The sequence below is a fragment of the Fukomys damarensis genome, unplaced genomic scaffold (genome assembly GCF_012274545.1).
Source record: "Fukomys damarensis isolate Sample0158 unplaced genomic scaffold, DMR_v1.0_HiC HiC_scaffold_30, whole genome shotgun sequence".
Classification (NCBI taxonomy): Eukaryota; Metazoa; Chordata; class Mammalia; order Rodentia; family Bathyergidae; genus Fukomys; species Fukomys damarensis.
This window is the reverse complement of record NW_022900942.1, coordinates 22,896,204-22,912,039: the sequence shown is the minus strand read 5'-3', so window position 1 is coordinate 22,912,039 and position 15,836 is coordinate 22,896,204.

Here is a 15,836-nt window from a genome sequence, read left to right as displayed (position 1 = left end):
AAAAAAAAAAAAAAAAAAAAAAAGAAAGGAAGAAAATCTGAAATTTAATACAACTACAAGTCAGTTAAAAAAAATAGCAGAATAAGCCCCAAAGAACATATTAGTGCAATAGAAAGTATAGAGAGGATGTATAAAGTGAAAAGTGGTTGTTTTTTTAAGGAAGAAAGCAAAATAAACAGTTAGCAATATTAACCAAGAAAGAATGCAAGACAACAAACAAATAAATAATTTAACTACAGTTTAACTGTAACTATAGGTGCTGCTGAGGTTAAACAGATAGAAGATGTTATTAACAACGGTGACTGAGTTGTCACTGTCGCCTGTGGGTGACCTTAAATAAGTGCACTGTCTTCTTTATGCAGTATTTGAAACACTTTTGAACTCAAATGTTTCTTAAAATAATGCCTCTCATAACTTCATGAGGATTTTGGTAAAATGCAGGCTCTGATTTCAGTAGGTCTGGAGTGGGGCCCGAGCCTCTGGATTTCATACGTGTTCCACAGTGATGCGTCCATTCCAGGACCAGCCATGAGGGGCAAGGCCTTCGGGAAGCTTCAGCCCCTGATGGGTATTTCTTTGTAGATAGATTCTATGCTGCATTCTTTGCTGCTTTTTTCATTACTTAGTCCCAAATTTCCAAATTCCTTCCCACGCCACCCAGATATAGTAAAGCTAAGATTCATCAGAGTCAAAACCTTAAATAACCTTAAAGAAGCAGAAAGAAAATAATATAAAACAAACCCAGCACCCTCTAATTTTACTACAAGCTGCAACTAAAAGGACATCATTCCGAAAAGAGGACACCTACAATTAAGGCCTCTTTCTCTTTCTTTTGTTTTTTGTTTTGTTCTGTTTAGATGAGCCAATTTACTCTACATTATGGGGAACGAGTGAATTGAAAACTGTGAGATGCACAAAATGCATGCCAGAAATTGACTTAGAATGATATGCAATTGCATAATGCATTCGTTGACAATAACCACTCTGACAATTCTCTTTTTTTAACTATATAAGGGGAATTTCTATTTGTCTTCACACAGTGTTTCAGAGGCTTATCTTAATTATCCCAACATCATTAGCAGTTGAATAAAAAGTCAGTTTGATGTGCAGTGTGGGAGAAAAAAGTCTCCTACATAAAGCCTTCTAATGCAAGAACTTTAACTTCAAGCTCCCTTTGTGTAAGTCAAGGAGAAATTGATTAAGTCATTTTGCTTGAGTGCACAAAATGAAAATTTTCTTTCACTTGCAATTTCTAACTGTAATAAGGGTTATCATCTTGAATATTTAAGCCTAAGGCTAGAGAAGGGAAAAGCATTTATGCACATATATGTATGTCGGGCAAACATTAGCTGTCCAAAATGCAAGCACCCAAGGCAAGCCAGTTACACATGACTCTAATACATCAAACACCAGGTAATTGCAGTGAGAAACCCAGGGCCAGGACTGCAAAGCACTCAGCTGCTGAAAGCACAGCTTTCTGGAAACTTCCTCCTTGATCATGGAATCCCAGCAGAGATATTTATGATGCAGGATTCAGTAGACACAAGCAGGTAGAAAACTACTTTGCATGGAAACAAAGATGTAGGAATAAAAACCATATGAGAATCTCTGTGGACCTGAAACACTGTGGAAAACCCCTGTGGCGAGCAAGGACTGAAGATGAGAGTCACTAGACTTAGAACAAACAGTGGTCTGGGAAGTTCAGGCTTCTGGGGAGAATGGAGGACAAGACAAGCTCTTTAGACAGTGAGAGCTCAAAGCCATGTCTTTTCTGCCAGAAACCCAAGCCTGTGATCCTTCTGTGCCTGCGGACGCAGCTGGACAGTCTCCACTTCTCTGCAGCCAGGTTGCAATAAGAAGCGGGCAGCTTGTCTGGGGCAGAGGGAGGAGGCTGACTCTAGACATAAGCCACACATCTGCTCTCACACTGGAACGTGACACACCCAGCAGACAGCCCTGAACTATCCCGAGTCTGAGCCCTGGTCTGGTCTGTGCTTCTGCACGGCTTCGCTAGAGCACTCAGTCACTTCCTAATACAGAGGAGTCCGTGAAGAAGAAGTGGGAAGGCCCACGCCAGAAGATTGCACTGACACAAGTTAGAATATAGGTGGGACAAACCTACCAAATGAAGGAAAAAAGCCCCAGAGCCAATAGCTGGAGAAATCGTATCTCCTAAATAGAAACTAATGCTACCAAAAAAGGTCTTTCCTAAAGAGAAAGGAGGGGCTGTCATTCATAAATAGATCAGGAAGCTGTGAAAGAAAACCATGAACAAAACAAGTGCATTCCGCATGTGTATTTGTCACCTTTCCTTTCTCATACTTCTGATTAAATGATAGTAAAAAAGTAAAAAAGAGCAGGGCATAGTTTCACCTGCTTATATTCCTGCCTACCTGAGAGCCGGAGGCAGGAGGATCACACACTCAAGGCAAGCCTGGGCAATTTGGCAAGATGCTGTCTCAAAATATAAAATGGAGTAAATAAAAAAATAAAGAGCTGGGGATATAGCTCACCATTCCCTCAATCCAATCCCTAGTCTGGAAAAAGAAAAGAAAGAAACTTCTAAAGATGAAGATTATGGAAAAAAAGACATCAGTAGAAAAGAGAGTTCCATGAACTTTTATAGGACAAAAATTAGATGGATGGTTGTTACACGACTGAACAGGACTGGGAGCACCATTGAAGGAAGGTCTTGATGAACTCCAAGAGGTCAGGTTACGAGCGGTAGGAATCAAGGAGTAAATGAAGAAAGATTAAAGTGCTGGAGTTGAAGAGAGAGTGGATGGCACCTAGGAGAATGAAGAGAAGATTTAGAGACAAGGAGCAGCAGGCCAGCTTGGAGCAGGGGCTTGGGTTTAGTGAGAGAAAGCTCTGGAAAAAACGCGGCCCCCCTGGTCATCTGATGCACCATTAGGGCAAGATATAAGACAAATGGCAGAACTGATGGAGTGTTTGAAGCAAAATAAATAATATTCTTATAGTCGTAACAATAAACTTTAATTTAAAATGGTGATTCATCATAGCAGATAATAGATACTATCTTAAAGGGATACATCAAGAGCCAGATGCATAGGCTCATGACACAGTAATGGGAAGGCAGTTGCCAGAGGCAACAGTTGAAAGAGTATGAAGCGGTGGCTCCCAGCTTCGGGAGTGAGAGCGTGAGGGAGGGGCTGGGGAGGCATCACCATGACTGACCTCCCAGCCTTCTAATGCTATCTGATCTTTAACTCCATGTTTTACTTTGACTTTTAAAAATGTGAAACGAAAGGAAAACCACCACAATGTCGTACAAGCCATAGGAATAGGGGTGGAAAGGAAGAAGTTGAGTGTTGGGTGGTGCCCCGGAGGAAAGCCTTTGTCCAAGAGGTTTGGTCACAGTTACACGACACCCCGAGGCATCCCCCCTTGCCTCTTCCATTCATTCCCTCACTCATTCGTTTGTTCACTTAGCTACAAAGCAGCAGGTGCTGTTGTAAGGGCAGGGGCTGCTTGTGTGAATGAAGAGACCTGGAGAGGATACATCGCCTGGGAACAATTTGGACTTGTGTGGTTGTCACCTATCTCCACCCAGCACTTTGGCCAATGCTGTATGACACAGCCCATAAATCCTGCTGAAAGTACTAATGAATAAGTGGATAAATGACAGAACCGTAAAATCCATGGCCATTTTTTGTTTCTGTACTGAGGATCAAACTTGGGACCTTGTACATGCAAAGCAGGTGGAGGAGCCACCGAGTTAAAATCCACAGCCATGGAACAGGCAAGAAGCCAGGCAGGTAAGGAGCACTTTCTGGATCTGAACCATAAAATTTCTTCTCTAATCAAATGGCAGTAAGTTTAGAGCACATTTAGAACCCTGATATCCCAAACAGAAATATCCCAGATCTCTACTTAGTAATTTAGTAGCTTTGGCGGTCACTTCATTTCCCAATATTACAAAAGTCTCAACTATAAAGTAGGGATAATAATATCTCATAGCATCATTGCAGGAACCAGCTGAAACAATGCTTTGTAAATTGTAGAACCCTATAAACGTCTTGATTACTTTACTCTTGGGATTGCTTTTAGAATAGTGGGATCTTGGAACCCTGGAGCTCATGTAGCCTTGGGGTTCATTTGATAGAAGAGAAATGGCAGCCTAGGGCAGGGCAGGGAGTTACTCAAGATCACACAGCCAGACCATGGTGATATTGAGGCTTGGCCTTATACTCCTGAGTCCAGTGCTCAATCCAGTTTGTCTCATTTGGGTTCAGAGACTTTAAACCAGAATCTCTTGGAACTTCTGAAATTTAGAAGTGAAAAGAGAAGTAGCCAAGCTAAAATAATTCCAGGGTTTGCCTATCAGAAAGTCCTAAGGCCCAAACGAGCAAGTTGTAACAAGCTAGCACTTGAATCTGACAGTATCTTGTCCCTTTTTATTTATTAATTGAGTTTATTGGTACATTTTAGGTATACGGTACAGTTACATTCATCATTGGGTTCTTGTACCTTTATGTGACAGGTCTTGGTTCTCATTTTTTTCCCCTTGTGCCCTCCCTTCACCCCCTCCTCCCCTCCCCATTTACAAACACTTTATTTCCATTTTTTCATTTTGTCATATTTTTTTCTTTTCCCTTATTACCTTTCCCCTACCCTTCCCATTTTCCCTACACCCTTAGCCCCTTTCTTCCTATTTCACATGGTCAATTATGTCATTAGGATCTTATGTATTATTATAGTTTTTCACACCAGAGAAACTATTCGGCATTTACACACGTGTGACTTATTTATTTCACTTAGGACTATATCCTGAATATGTATCCATTTTCCTGTAAGTGAATCTAATTTCTCATTCTTTGTGGCTGAGTAGTATTCCATTTTATAGAAAAATCACATCTTCTTTATCCAGTTTCCAACTGATGGGCAAATGGGCTGTTTCCAAGATTTAGCTATTACAAGCGGTGCCACTATTAACATAGGTGCGCATATGTCTCTGTGATATGATTCTTTTAATTCTTTTGGAAAGATACCCAGCAGAGGGACTGCTGGGTCAAATGGAACCTCTAGTCCCAGTTCTTTGAGGTATCTCCGTATTGATTTCCATAGCAGTTCCACCAGTCTGCACTTATACCAACAATGGAGAAGGGTTCCTTTCTCCCCACAACCCCGCCAACATTTGTTATTGATCGATTTCTTGATAGCAGCCATTCTTTGTGGGGTGAGGTGGAATCTCAGCGTTGTTTTCATCTGCATCTGTCAAATGACCAGTGATGTGGAACATTTTTTCATATATTTACTTGCTTCTTTTACTTCTTTGTCTGAGAAATGTCTGTTCATTTCAGATGCCCATTTATGAACTGGGTCTTTATATTTTGGGGGGGCTGGTTGTTTTGAGTTCTTTTTATATTCTCGATAGTAGTCCTTTGTCCTAGGAGCAGCTGGTAAAAACTTTTTTCCACATTGTAGGTTATCTCTTAGTTCTGTTGATGGTTTCTTTTGCAGTACAGAAGCTTCTTGTCCCTTATTTTTCAAGTACAGAGCAGACACCAAATGTGTGACTGCTTCATGAATGAGCAACAGTACATAAGCCTGTTGGCTCTTCTTTCAAGACACTATCAGTGGGTGGGTATATGTGGTTTTGTGCTGCCAAGGAGGAAGGAGGTAAGCTGTAGAAAACGAATTATGTCTAATAAAGACTTTGGGGCTAGTGGCAGAGTTGGTATTTCCTCCGAAAACACTCTGCAGAAATGCACCATCTAAGTGTGCTGTCTGGGCTTCTGAGACTTCAAGATGGGTTTCCCCACACTCCACTCCAGTATTAATTATCTATCTACCTGTTGACATACATAATTACCTATTTGTCTACCTATCTGTATGTTTCTAAGATAATATGAATTATAATTTATTTATAATACAATACCACTATTATGCTCATGTATGATATATAAATTATTATTGTATATATTATATAAATAAAATATAGATGAGTATCTTAGAAATATATATCATATTCTTTTTAATTATATATATCTATATATATATTAGATTATATATAGAAACTCTAAGCCCTGGCACACTATTTCTTAGGGTATTTAGAAGCAAAGCCAACCATCAGAGGCCCATCTTGAGTGAATAACTTGGATCCTTTTTCAAATCACTTTAACAAACAAATTGTTCAGAGCTCACTGCAGATACCAGGCACCTTGCCAGGCACTAGGAGGAATTCCAAGAGGACTTTTTTTGTCTGAGTTGCTTAGAGTGCTTAGATGGAAAATTCCACTTCATGACCTCCCTTTCCTCCATGGCCTCTTGGGCCTGCCTGAACTGGTAAGGTTTGTAGCCATGCAGGCTACAGCTAACTGAGATTCCCTGTCTCCAACAGTGTTCAAGGATATGATGGGAGTCCACACAATGTGTTTTAAAATTTTAATATTTTTATTTTGATGCTAATTTTTAAAATCTTAACATAAATGAGTTGAGGTTTTTTGTGATCACATCAAAACTTTCTCCTTCTACAAGAGTTAGGTGTTTGCCTTTGTATTACAGTTTTTTTTGTCACCATGAAACATAGAATTGTCCTGGGCAATTGAGAGAATCACAGTGAGTCTGGTAAAGGAGGGCATCGCTAGGTGAAAGCCAGGATACCACCTTTGTGACAGCTGTCAACAAAAGTTCAAGTGTTTGCAAAAAGGAAAGGCAAGACCATTTTCTTAAGCCACTATACCTCCCACCAGGTATATAATGTCAAAAGATAGTGTGAATTTATTTTCTTCCAAACACATATTTAACAGTAACAAATTGATGATGAAATAACCTTTAGTACATTTCAATATCAATACTTTTAAAATCATGTAGCTGAATATAGTGGTCCATGCCTGTAATCCCAACACTCTGGGAAGTGGAGGCAGGAGGAAGTCCAGTCTGGGAAACTTAGTGACTTAGTAAGACCCTATATAGTAAGACCAAAAACCATTTAGTAAGACCAAAAACCATTTGACCCAGCCATCCCTCTGCTGGGTATCTTCCCAAAAGAATTAAAAGAATCACACCATAGTTATATATGCTCACCCATGTTTATAGTGGCAGTTTATAAAAGCTGAAACTTGGAAACAGCCCACTTGCCCATCAACCGGAGACTTGATAAAGAAGATGTGTGTGTGTGTGTGTGTGTGTGTGTGTGTGTGTGTTTTAATAAAATGGAGTACTACTCAGGCATAAAGAATGAAAAACTACAGACATTTATAGCTAAGTGGATGCACATTGAGGCCATACTCCTAAGTGAAATTAATAAGACACACATGTGTAAATACCAAATAGTTTCTCTGGTATGAAAAACTAAAAATGTAAATAAGGACAAAAATGTATAATTGATATTGTGTATTAGGAAGAAAAGGTCTAAAAGAGTAGAAGTCGGAAGGGTGGGGGAAAGGTAAGTAGGCAAAAGGAAAAATATGAGAAAAGGAAAAACATGGAAACAATGTCTTTATAAACAGGGAAAGGTGGGAGGGGTTGAAGGGAGAGCTGGGGAATGGGAAAAAATAAGAACCAAGATATATCAGGTAAAGGTACACGATCCCAATGATGAATGTAACTGTATTGTATACCTAAAATGTAGCAATAAACTTAAAAAAAAATCAGCTGCCACAGCAATCAGTACTAATTTCCATGGAGCAGACAGTATCAACAGCTCTGTCAGATAAAATTTCAATTTTGCTGATTGTGCGGTTTATGTATAATTTGAAAGCTTTTTAATAAAATATTGTATAAAGACTGTGAATATGAAATGTTAAATATGGAGTGTTTTATTTTAAAATGACATTTCTATAGAAATAACTTAAACCAATAATGAGGAGCCACAAGATATTTCTCCTCTAAACAGGATCAGATGGTGTTCAAGCTGAAAGTCACCCAGGTAGCAGGAAAGAAAACACAGCCACACACTCTGGCAGGAAGCAGGTCTCCACAAACTCATAGCAGCAAGAATGAAAAACCATACTATCCAACCTCAAAACATTTGAGTCTTTTGGGGTTATGAATTTCAAAATTTTCTTTTAGTTTATATGTAAAAAGAAAACTAGATGATGCCCGCCACACAGCTTTTCAGCTGACATTTACATTTTTCATAGCTCAAACAATTGCAAAAGATGTACTTGCCAGTGTGTTGTAAATACTGACATTTTAAACACTGACGGTTGTAGAACTCTAAAGTATAATGAAGTCTAAATACCACAAGAGTTGAAGGATATTGTTGTTCACTTATAAAGGATGTGAACCATTCTTAACTCTCAGAACTTGTATCTTTTCTATTTCTTCTTGAACCCAAATTTCCATTTCACTTCTCCCACAGAACCTTACCCCACAGTAATATATAAGTGCTCAAACTTATTCTACTGTGCTTTTCTGCTACAAAAATATGTATATAAATTGAAATTATAAACCATTTGATTTCCATAGACTGCCAATGTTGATTTTTATCTTGGTCGATTTATCCTATAATTTTTATTAGTTCACAGATTATCCAAACACTATCAATATATTTCAAATGTTGATAAATAATAATTACATATAAAAGTAAATACTGTTGGAAATGTCTGTCTCAAAGAGATGGATTTGTCCAAAGGTAACTATTATTTATTGCTAGAATAAGACAAAGTTCAGCTTCAGTTCTATTCCTAGCTTTTATTTTTACATATCTGAGTTTAAAGTCTTTGTAGTTATAGATAAATGTCAGACATTTTATTACAGCAATGGTTCTCTATTCTTTGAACTCATTTCAAAGGATATTCCAAAAATCACCTAATAATCCAATCATTAAAAATTATTTTTAGTGATACATCAGCTCAGCTGACAATTCTATTCGGCCCTGTGTCATTTTTATTAAAAGCTTCCCCACCTTCCTATAAAAGAAAATAAAATGATATACAAAAGAGTCAAAAGGTTTGTCATTTAATCACTGGAACGATTTAGTTTCTCAGTTCTGAGAAAGTTAATGAAAGGAAGGCTCAATTAAGACAGTAAATTGTAATTAATTATATCTATCTATTCTTTTATTTGGACATTCTATTTCATCCAATATTACCAGAAAAGATGAGAAAAATCTAAGTATTGTTAATGTGTAATCACCAATAGAATATTTTTGCAAAATTCTTTTTATATTATCAAGAGTTTCATATTGATTTTTATTTAAAAACATTGGAGCTATTGATTTAGATTAATTAATTTAAGGAAAATATCTGTTACATAAACTGACAAAGTCATTCCTCATTGTCCAACCAATCAGCTGAATTATGTGTAAGCTTACTGTTGGAGACAATCCGCCTTCCTTCCTCAATGTGAATGAATGCGTCCAGCCGAGTCCGAGCTGGTGATTCCTTTCACAGAGCCTTGGATACAAAGCAGACAGACTTACACCAACAAACCCGGTTTTCTTCCTTGCTGACTTGCTCCAGGGAGGCCAGGGCTCTGTCAGTAGTTGGGAGATAGAAGAGGAAAGGTCTTTAAAATTGTCTGAACACCCACCTTGGACTAAAAATATCCTTACTATCAAGCCATGCTTCCCTTTCATAGAAAGATGTGCAGCAGTGAGTTTCTGATGCTGTGGGTCGACACAAAACCAAACGGCTCTGGGCTTGGCATGTTCATTTTCTCATTCAGGGGCACCCATAAGGGGTGCACTTCCCTTTTGCAGGAGGAAAAAGTGCAGGTATGGAAAGGAGTTGCAAAAGGGAGATCAGGAAGGATTCTCAAAGAAGTTTCAGATCTGGAAATCTTGCATTAACCCAGCTTTGAAGTGCCTACTGTTGCAGGGACCAAGAGGCTTTCAGGGACAAATATGCAGAGCTGGGTTGGTGAAAGTAGATTCCGAGATCCCCAACTTTCTTGGGAATCTTGCCTGATACTGATGGTTCTGACAGAGCTCCTAACACCATCCTGAAATTGGGCAGAGTGACCTTCCTGTCCATCAGATAAGGTGTGTAGGTGAAGCCCAGAGCCTTCTAGACCCTCTGGCACTCTCCCTCCAGCCCAGAGCTGGAAAGAATCAGGTCCATGGTGCTTTTGAAGACAAGACTTGGAATGCCTGGAGAGGTGCAAGTCAGGGCCAATGTGATTTAAAATATTTTTGTAGATAATGAGTCTACTAAAATAATACCGCACATTTTAGTTCAGCCTAAACCTAAAGAAAATTCAAAATAATGATTGGTCGAGGTTTTAACCCATATTGTGGAGATTTTTTTTTGCTAGATTCACACATCGGTGGTTTTATAAACTAAGCATGAAAGCACAGTAATCAAGACAAGTGAACCCCAATAAAGTTACCTCAGGAAGCCTTCACTCAGCTCAACTCCAACAGTCCTGAAAAAGAGACACAAGGAAGCAAATGACACACGAGATAAATGCTCCCTGAAGAAAGATCAGAGCATTTTTCTGCAGAAAATTTTTTCTTGAGGTTTATTTTGGAAGAAGTAGAAAGATTTAGAAATAGTTGCAGGTGCCCCTGACTCCCACAGAAAAGGGGCATGGAGCAGAGCTGAGCCCTGGCTTGAAGGATGGAGTGGTGGGAATTTGTAGGAGGGGAAAGAAAAGAGTGTGGTTGTCAAGTTTCTGTTTCAGAGCTTCTGAAATAGGTGGAAATTATAGCTCGAGTCCCTTCACCATGGGAACATCTGGAATATAAGCACTTCTGTGCATATTAAGAGGACTATTTATAGTTTTCTAGGAATGTTAGGGAAGGCAATTATGTAAAATGCGACTGTATTATTAGGTATTTGAAACATACCAGGCTTGCAATAACTGTTTGCAAAGATTTAAAAGCAATTCAGACTTTCACAGATCTGTCTGCTCCAAGTTAGTAAGTACTAGTTTATTTTCCCCAGAGTAGCAACACCACCAAATCTCTGCTGACACCAACAAAGTGATGTCATTAAGCAAGTGTGTCCTGCTACAGTTATATTGGTGCTAGTTACACATAGTGCACCCAGCCAAATAGGACTATGAGCCAAGTCACCTCTGCGATTATTCAGAAAATTGCAATGTTCAACTGAGGCTGGTCGGAGTAAGTGAAGGGGGCTACAAACGCCCACAGAGAACAGTAGGCACAAGGAGCTTGCTCTGTATATAACATTTTGATGCTGGAGATCTTCCAAGGGTTGTTGGAATTTTCTGGCTCTTAAATATTTGTGCCTTTTAAACACCAGCAGTATCTCAATTGAGTGATTATCATTTTATGTTTCAAGGCTTATTTTTGTGGTTAGTTCAGTCTGTGATCCTGGACAGCAATATTAAGGACACCAACTCTTGCGAAAAGCCAAGATTTGGCTATTTCATTGCTTTCCTGGTTTCTGTCAAGCTTTCTTTATAATGTATTTTCACATCTTCCAAGAACTGATGAGAGGCTGGGAGGGTATTCGGATGAGTGCACCTGGCCTCAGGTACCTCCACTGCATTCAACACTGGACACCTCCGTGCTTGCACCCAGCACTAGCAAACTGGGGTTTGGGAGTTGACAAGTGCTTTCCTGCCTGTACCTCTGACTCATCTGCAAACTTTTCAGAGACCTGAATACTAAGCCTAGACTTCTGACACCTTATACCATTGAATTGAGAATTGAATTGTATAAGAATGAGTTTTTTAAAAAGGTAACTGACAATGTGGCTGTAAATAACATTTAGTTCTTCCTAAATTAGAATGTATGTGTGTATATGTACTTGTATACACATGCACACACACGTGTTTTATTTTTGCATGGCTCTGAAAGCTCCATCTTCCATGCACTTTGGGAAGTGTTGTACTGGGATTGAAAGAGCACTGGGTGGGGGTCCAGTCAGCCTGGGGGCCAGCCTATGCTTTGAGTTCACTAGCTATGAGGCTTTTTATAAATTTCTTGGTTTCTCTAGGTCTTAATTACATCTGTAAAATAAGTGACCTCTATGCTTGGCAATGCCTGGGATCATTTTTTAGGCCTGAGTCACTTATTAGTGACATAAACCATTTTGTGGCCTTCTTTAAGAATATTTCTACCAGGGAGGTACTTCTTGTAACATGCAGAAAGAAATCAGAAAGCCAGGAAGCATGTACATACTTAAGTACACACATCACAGTATTATTTAAAATAAGCAAAGCTGAAAATACTGGCATAAATAAAAAATAGCCACATCTGTAAGGTGGAATAAAGTGCAATTATAAAAGATGTTATAAAGCATTTAATTATATGGAAAAACATTAAGTAAAAAAGGCTGATTATAAATGATACACACAAATTAAAAATAAATAAATAAACAATACACACAGTCTATTCCCATTTTTGAAAAATAAAGAGGACAGGATGACACAGCATTGCTCTATGTATTTTTAGGCAGAGATAATATTCTGACAAATATACAAATCAGATCTTGATTTACAAATGGTTGGACATCACTTACTAGACTGTTCTCTACTTCTTAAACACCTCTCTTATAATCAAGTCCCGTCTCCAAAAAAAAACAGCACAACTAAGAGATATTGCCAACCTGCTGCTCTCTTCTTGCTCACGGGACATCACTCAGACTTGTTTAGTAAGAATGGGAATCCTGCTGTCACTCAGAACTTGAGTGTATAATATTGCGTAGTCCTCTTTCCTTGCCCTTTGCCCTTTGAATTACATAATGGCAAACTGCTAGAAAAGAAGAAATTAAACTCAAAAGTAAAACAGTAGAGCCGTGAGAAGAGAAAAAGAGGCATAGGAGAAAGGTTGTCTAAATCCTGTTCACTTAATAATGACATAGAAAAGTGTAGGTGTGGAAGACAGATTACAGAGCTATTAGGGGATTGGTCATTACGGTAGTAGCGAAACCACTGACTACCAATGAAGGGTTATCATGCTGTAGAAGGAAACCAGAAGCTAGGAAATCCAAGAATGTAGCTTGGAGGTCACTAATAATGCAGCCTATCCAAGCATGTGATTTAATTTCATCTTGAACCACTCAAATCCTCTGTTGAATATTAAATTCCACTGAATGGCATTGTTTGCAGAATTCTTGTCTACACTCATGAAAGAGGAACAAAATTACAAAGGCTAAAAGTAATTACATTTTCAATAAATTTAAGCCACCAATTCTTAAATAGGTCTTCTTAATTTCAGTGCACAATTTTATAAATATTTAACTATTATCCCCCCAAGGTCTACTTTTTCATCTTACCAATTGAAGATTAAATCACTAATTGGTTATTATTTTTGCAAATCAGAAATATCAGAACATTTACAATTTTGCCATATCCTAAATGAAAAAAATTGCAAATTAAATGTTTGATAGTCACAACTTCATAACTAAGCAGAGTGCCAGGATCCTAGGCTGGTGTTTTTTCAAAGGAAGCTGGGATGGTTGAAAAGGGGAAATACTGCTAAATCCAATGTCAAGGCAGACGCATGGCCTCCATGTAGCATTGCCTTGTCAACCCTGAGAATAGATGATGCTTTTCCTGTGCCAGAAACACAGAATCAAACCTCAACCTCCCAAACCTGAAGCCTGGACATTTCCCTTTTGAACATATAAACAGTGGATGACAAGAGTGGAGGGAAAAAGGGAGGCTTCTTTACCATACATAATGAATCAGAATCTCCCAATGAGAAGACAATTCCCTAAGAAAAAGCTACCCCAAAGGTCCCAGTTAATAGTAAATTATTGTTTTAGGGTATTAAATTGTACTCTAGAGGCCTAAAGGAATTATGGAAAACTGCCTGATTTACTTTTACAAAGTGATTTACACACTGGGGTGTAATCTGTCTCAATAAATCTGAAACCTCTACTAAACAAGCTGCTCGTAAGGTAGTACAAAAGAAAGGCGATTTCAATTACATAGTTATTTACTGCCACTCAATTCAGCTTCCCTCCGAGTCAAAGCTGAAGAAAGTAAACACAAGCCATCTCTCTAATTCATTCTGTCACATGACCACCACCTTCTCATGTAGTACCAAAAAAAAAAGGAAATGTTCTACAAGGAGATGGCCCTCGCCCTGCTTTTTCTATCTCCCTAGGTACAACCCTGAGATGCTTTGATATTGGCATGTTCATGAAGGCTGCAGAGGGATTTACAAAGAATGTTAAACTCTCATTCCCACAAATAATGGAACAATACCTTCAAAATCATTGCTCATCATTTTACATTTACCTGCTTGTCCTTTGGTTCTGCAATTTGATGCATAATCAAAAGATGAAACTCAAGTTCAGTTAGCAAGGCCATTCATTACTTTGAAAATAGAAACGGCAGCTGAAAAGAGATTTGCAATAAGGTCCATCTTCAATAACTTCGTGTCATATCTTGAGTTCACAAACCTCTTCAAATTTAGTATTTATTAGGGTATTTCTCCAAAGAGCATTTGCTGAAGTTATTGCTGCCAGAGGCTGAAAATATAGTTCACTTAAAAGCAATTTTACTTATGTAACTTGAGAATATTTATTCATCTATTATTGATTGAATGTTCAGATCGTTTTCTTATCAGTAGTACATCTCCAAAAAATGAGAAGTGGTGATAAGAAGCCACATGCTCTGCATATTTTTTAAGTTTGATAGGAATGGGTTTGCTTTTAGGAAGAGCTGCTGAAGTCTGAAAATGCCAGAGAGTGTCTCATCTCTACCATTGGTCATAATAAAGCCTTATTCAAATTCAGGATCCTAAACATACTCATTTAGATTTATTCAGACAAATCCCTCCTATTCCTGAGAAACATTAAGTCTGAAATTTCAACCATGAAAGGATGCCAACCACTTCAAAGTACAAAACCTTTCTTCCCCTTTCCACCATCCAACTCTTTCTAACACATAGACGAAAAGCCAGCTACCCAGCCCCAATCTAAGAGGCTCCCTCTATCTGCATGTGGGTTATGCAGTACGGTAGCCCGTTATCTATAGATTGCTTGTATGACAAAATATGCTCATTCCTGGGACTCCTAATTAGCCTTGACCTGCAGGTTGAAAAACACCCCTAATGTGAATGGGGTGAGCTTGGGCCAAGTGACCAGTGGTCTCTGAACAAAGACGGGGGCCAGAATTTTGTAATCCCACTGCCTCCTGTCCTCAGCGATCTGTCTCAGTTTGGAATTTGGTTTGCAAGTTTGGACTTTGTGAAGACTGGGATTTTCTGTTCGCAAGGTGTTTGATTTCAAGAGACAGTGAAAATGTCCCCTTCACAGGGATAAAGAAGCAATTGTTGCTCTAGATGAATTTTTTAAAAATCACAAAAGCTGCTCTCATGAGAACTGTACTGAAAGATATACTAGGACTTCATTACACATAGAGGCAATTAGAAAATTACAGATTTTCTCACTGTGCGGCTTGTTAATTTTATTTTAATCAATAAATTGGTGATTGAAAGATCAGACATCTGGATATCTTTTTCCTGCTTCCAACATGGAGCAGTAAGGACACACCATTGCCTGTACAGCATTCCTCTCTAAGATATTTATTATGGGTCCAATCATCCAGGAGCAATCAGACAAATATAAAATCTGGCCAGTTCTGTAAGATAGTTGGCACAGATTAAAAAAAAAGAAGTAATCCCAAGTAATGCAATACAGATAAACAAAAACAAAACCCCCCAAAAAACCAAGGGGACTATTTTAAGTTAAAAGGCAGTAAAAGAGACATGAAAGCCAATGGTAATATATGCACTTCAAATGTATCTTAACTTTTTTAAAGCTAGTAAAGACATTTTGAAGACTTTGGAAATTTGTATATGTACTGTATTTTAGAAATTATTAAATTAATTGGTTTTCTTAGGAGTGATAATGGCACTATTGCTCAGTGAATGACCTTAGATACTGTAATATTTGGGATGAAATGTCATGACATCCAAGACTTACTTTCAAATGGTTCAATTA